The sequence below is a fragment of the Dendrobium catenatum genome, unplaced genomic scaffold (assembly GCF_001605985.2).
Source record: "Dendrobium catenatum unplaced genomic scaffold, ASM160598v2 fragScaff_scaffold_716, whole genome shotgun sequence".
NCBI classification, from domain to species: domain Eukaryota; kingdom Viridiplantae; phylum Streptophyta; class Magnoliopsida; order Asparagales; family Orchidaceae; genus Dendrobium; species Dendrobium catenatum.
The window spans coordinates 13,257,322-13,263,416 of record NW_021319178.1 but is presented as its reverse complement, the minus strand read 5'-3'; positions in this window follow the sequence as shown (position 1 = coordinate 13,263,416).

Below are 6,095 nucleotides of genomic sequence, written 5' to 3'. Positions count from 1 at the left end.
TCTAAGGAGGTAGATCCAAGGAGTCCAAGGAAGAGTGATCCAAAGAAGACTGAAGACTTGAAGACCAATATCCCACTCAAAGTTATTTGTGTCTGTCATAGGCTTAGAAATTCGGATTGTTGGTAGTGGTGCCCGGCCACTTTATTTTCTGCATATCTGGGTTGTAATAAGGGCAATTTGCCTATGCCCATTTAATTGATTATTTTTTTATTTATATTGATGTGTTTACCTGATTGTGCAGTAGAAATTGCCTGATTTTTTTAGGTTTCTTTTCTTGCATGCCGATTTTGTTTTCGCCTGGATTTTAGTTAAGCTCTTTAAGGAATATAAAATTTTTTCTAATCATAACCAAAATTTAATATTTAAGTTTTAAATAATCTAGAAACTTAACGAATCTAGGGAATTGCCAGAACCGTCCGGGGTCGCATGCATATTACTGCATTCTTCTTTCCTTGCTATCAGACATCTCCCTGCATGCGGGTAGAGTCCGGATAATCTGGCCTATAAGGATGAAGTGCCGGACCTAGGGAAACCCACTCTTTTCAAAAAATAATTTCTATAAGCCTATTTTTTAAAGTTCTATAGCATTCATGAGCTGACATTTCAACTAGGTGCATTGCATTAGTAACCAACTAAATAAAATTTATTTGCATTAGCGAGGAGCATCTGACCCACATAAGTCTAGGACCATTTAGGAATTTCTCTAGATGTCGGTCCTATTTCCAATAACTGTACCACCCTCCCATCTCTCATAACTGACCTTACAGCATGGTTTTAAAGAGACTAGGTGTTTAGCTGGCTCCTTAATCCAGGCCGGGGTAAGTCCACGTTTTGTACTGTATTAGCTAGCTAGGACACGGGTCTTAGTGTTGAGTAGAACACTAAACCCAACCTAGATTTAGGGTTCAAGGCTACTACACTCGGTCTCGTAGTATGCCTTAAATAGTAAGTAGATCCATTCCTTTAAGGGACTATAAATCCTATTTATCTGCGTCACAGGATGACGCCACCTCCATCCTTCTCTCATGCATGTGATTGATTGCCTGTCTTTCTTTCATCCAGTTTCTATTTAGTACCCTAGAGCCTCCGAATGCTGGTATGAATCACGCATGTTGATTTAGCCCTTCAAACCATTCTTCCTTTTGGATAGGACTCCCTAGTCTACACCCCTATGTTAATCCCACTTTTGGGAAGGATAATGTATGATCCTTAATCAAGAGTTTTCTCGGGCTCTGGCCTGGGATGTAATTAACCACGGGGGCTTACGCCCATGAGAAACTCGGTCCCACATCTACTGAACGCCATTCGAACTGTTGAATCGGGTGGGGGAAACCCGTGATTAGATCGTGTATATTACTACCCATCGGGGTGTGTTGGTGACAACCTCTATCCTCAATGGTTAGTCGTATGCACGATCCAATCTGCACTTCCATCGACCTATTCGTGTTGAGTGTAGAGGCCTATGATCGTTTTGTCCTACGGATAGTGCGGCCGTACCCTCTACGTTCGTACCCCACGAGCGATGCTCTTTCGGAGGTCCACACCAACTTTCGTCAATTGCTCCATTGCGGCATTGCAAAAGTTACACACTTTTGTGCTTAAATGTGGAATTTAACAATGCAACATTATAATACTCAGCATTTTGACACTCTAATTATAAAGGCTTTGGTGTGATAACATTGATTTCTAACACTGAGATGTTGAACTTTGCTTCATTGGGGCACTAAATTATTTCCCTTTTTTTGTAAGGCTCTAGCGCTATGATTTCTTGATGCTAAGGCATTGTAGTCTCTACGATGCTAGTAATTGGAGTGTGGTGGTGTTGGTTTAACACTTTTGAATTTTTCTCATTTTTTCCTGAATATTTTTGCACAACATCAACAAAAATATCACTATTTCACTAATTTTTAAGCATAGTATAAAATGTACACTTAACATCAACCTAAATTTTTTTAACTCTGTGCTTAGTATAATAATGCCACTTATGTCTATCCTGCACATATTTTAACCTATCCTTATTCAAATGAATCTTTTGAGTTGTGTCATCTATTAAGGCTGGCCCAATAAACTCCTCTCATTTACCTTTGTCTATGATAAGATCCTACACTTCTTACCATACTAAGCTTCATATGGGGCCATACTTATACTTGATTGAAATTTGTTATTATAGTCACTTCATATGGGGCCATACTTATACTTGATTGAAATTTGTTATTATAGTCAAATTTGATTAAAGGTATGTAATCTTTCCAACCATCACCAAAGTTCAAAACATATAACCTCAGAAGGTCTATTAACACCCGAATAGCTACTTAAAACTTTCAATCTATCTGTGAATGAAAGGGTATACTAAAATTCAGTTTAAAGCAAGAACATTACTGAATATTGTCCACAATCTAGAAGTAAACCTTCCATTTATATCAAAAATTATAAATTTCAGTATTATATGCCATTAGATAATCTCTTGTATATACACCTGTGCCAATCTATTTATTAAATTAGTCTATCATATCAGAATAACGTATGCATACTTTATTAGATGATCTACTATCACCTAGATAATATTATTTCCTTGTTTTGATATGAGAAATTCCATAACAAGGTCCATTTTTACTTTCTCCCATTTATATTCTAGAATTAGTAATGATTGTAAAAAATCTCTCAATCACTGATGCTCTACTTTCACTAACTGATTAGCCTCACATTTTGAAATGAAATTTGCTAAATTCTTCATTAATTCAATATACTAGAAGATACCTTTTAAATCATTATATACTCTATTACTCCCTGAATGAATAGTATAACATGAATAGTGCACTTCATGAAGAATCACTCTTATGTGCTCTACATAACTAAGAACCCAAAGCATGTTCTTGCAAAGAATAAGTCAAGAATTAGATAATCATAGCTTAGGTTTCTTACCAGACTTACTTTGATTAATCAATTTTAAATACACTACATTTGACTTCTAAGTTTCTTGAATCCTTTCCTGTAATGATGGTTGAATAATCATCTGAGGACAAAAACAAAAATCCCAAGCAAAAAGAGTAATCAATCACCTCTAACTGTTGTTAATTCTTTTAGTGAACTTCACTAAGCATCTGAAATCCCTCTGTACCTAATGGAATAATCAAAACAAGTGCAGATGTTAGATAATCCTTTAATCTTTGAAAACTCTCCTCATAATTAGATGTCCAAATAAAAGCTAATAACTTCTGAGTCATTCTCATCAAAGCTTTTAAACTTTTCAGGAGAGTTATCCTAAACTAGCTCAATAGGTGAAACCATTACATTGAATTACTGTAAACTCCATCTTTTCATAAGACTTCACCAAATCAAATTCATGAAAACACCTCTCGGTTTCGATATGCTTGGTCCATTTTCCTTATTCAAAGGTTAACCTGATCAAACCAAACTAGATTGGGTCAAATTCCTATACATAGTCAAACCCCTGCATGATATCTTCTCATATTGCTCAATTCAATCCAATCAACTTCCTAAATGTGCTTAAGACATGGGTTAGTTAATTTTTTGTGAGTTGACTTGGTCAAACTTTTAAAAACATGGTCTCCATCATTCAAACATCAAATACACTCAATTAAATCCACTAAACTTGACTCAAATAGACTCTAATGTTTCCATAGGATCTACGCTAAATGATTGGACTAAGCTTAAGCAATCAAACTACATAAATAGCCAAATAATAGTCAAAGCACCAAAGTTCATTAAATAACCCATTCCACTTAACCTCAGCTAGCTTGGATTATTAAACCCACTCTAGAACATTCCTAAAGACCCACTAATCCTAGCTCACACCCTAGTTTAACCCAAACCCCACCAAGTGGTCCCAACATGGGGAAAATTATCTTAAGTTAGTTCTAGTTCATCCTTTTCAGTCCCTTGCTTCATTGTTGTTCCCTAACTGTTTGGTACATATAGAAATCATCTAGCCAATGCCCCTCAGCGATCATAACCCTTGGATTAGCTTTCAAGGCATAAAATAAAGGAAAATGACCTAAGCCTTGAGACATAAAGTATTGCTGACCCAATGCTTCTCAAGGAATATTCTTATTTTAATCTTTCTCCACAAACATCCTGCTACCCTTTCTCAACATTGCCAGCCAGTTGAAGCTTAGTGATGGCAAGTTCCTTCATTGATCGAGCCACCCTCCATTCTAAGCTTTCAAACATTCCATCCAGTGCTCCTCTAGCCTTGAATCCTTCAACAACTTTGATCTTTAGGAGTTAAGGAACCAAACAAAACTAAAATCAAGCCCAAACATCCAGTAAATAGAGGTAAAACTTCAACCCTTGAACCTTAGGTTTTAAACTAGCTCTCTTAATCCATTATATGAGACCCTAAAACTTTATGTAATAAAAGTTTAGATATATGATAATCTCTATAAAAGAGCTTGGGCATAAATATCCATTGTAAATCAAGTTTAAAGCAAAATTAAAATCTTTCTTCCTCGATATATTATGGAAGAAGATGAAATCTAGAACATTTAGGCTGCGTATAATCCCTTGGATGGTCTATATCAATTCGTATCGTGAGCTTTGTCCAACCCTCCTAAGACACGGAATGTGAGATTTAATCCCAACATTCCTTTCAATTTAGCATAGGATCAAATGATTGGGATGATTGCTAGCATGGATAAGTGGCTGAGTGCTGCCTTTTCTTGTATCCAATCACTTGCCGCTACATGGAAAGCCTTTGCATCATTAGTGTCATCATCTGATTTGGCTCTAAACTTAATTATTTAAATGGATTTAAAAATCAAAACTTTATAAATACATAAAAATTCTTCTAATGAGCCAAATCTTACACATAAGAGCTCTATGGATTTATGAAATGAGATTTATAAAAAAAAAAAAAGCCAGTAGTTTAGATGAGTATATATTGTTTAATTTAACTTTAAATGCCTACTATTTTTCATTTATTAAACCTTATATACTCATCCAATTGACTTGAAATTTGGCTGAGTAATACTATGGGATATCCTCTTTATCCCATAATTGTATTGGGTATGTTTGAAGTCCCTAGTATCTGTTTTGATTAAAAATATATATTTAAATATGTATATAATTTTGAAAACATATTTAATTTTCTTTGGGAAATATTTAATTTTGAATTTTGAAATTGAACATGTTATTATAAACAATATATCGTCTCGAAAGGCGATCATATCGTTCCCTAATGGGTTCAGATTTCAGAATTTTGAATTTATCCGGATTATCGTAGTCAAACTCAAGGGGAAACAACATATGACCTCAAAAGATCAAAATGACGTTCAATATATTGTTTAACAATAATAATTCGGATAAGAAATCGTTAATTTCATAATCAAAATAATGATAATAAAATAATATATCTTCCCAAAGGAAGATGATATTACCTATTATCGATTATTTTAATATGATGATAATGATCGCCATTTTTGTTTGAATTCCCAAAGATAATTAATTGAAGGTTTTAAAAAAAATTAATTTTTGAAAATTAGATCTGGGTTTCTAAATCTCCTACGAGCGCAAGCCCTCGTAGTTAATTACATCGTAGGAAATAGAAGTTTTCTACGAAAACTCTCAATTAAAATAGCGCGTAAATTTTATTTTTAGATTTTCAAAGGTCGACATCAAAGGAGAGAAATGATAGGAATTTTCAAATGGGATTGGTTCAATGTTGAGCACTTATTTTCAAAGTCAAAGGAGGAGAAGTAGGAGGTGCATTGAGATTCTGAATTACTTCAGAAACTCCTCAATCTATCTTAAGTGTTAGGCTTATATTTGATTGAAAGAAATTTTTTTAGTTTGAGTTGTCAATTTTATTATAAATTTGGGATTCAATTCCCAAAAGTTGAGGTCTTATGGCCCGAGCCAGCCTCAGATCCTAAGTCTAAATTGGGCACTGAAAGTTAATACCCCGAACCTAGCTAGTGCAATGCGAATCTGGTCTTACTCCGGCCTGGATTGGGGGGCCAGTTAAACCACCTAAACAATTTTAAATTATGATTCCGGTCTTTTTGTAGAGTGGTAGGGACGTTAATTAAGAAAAGTTTTTAGAACGGGGCCGACATCTAGAGCAGATCCTAATTGGC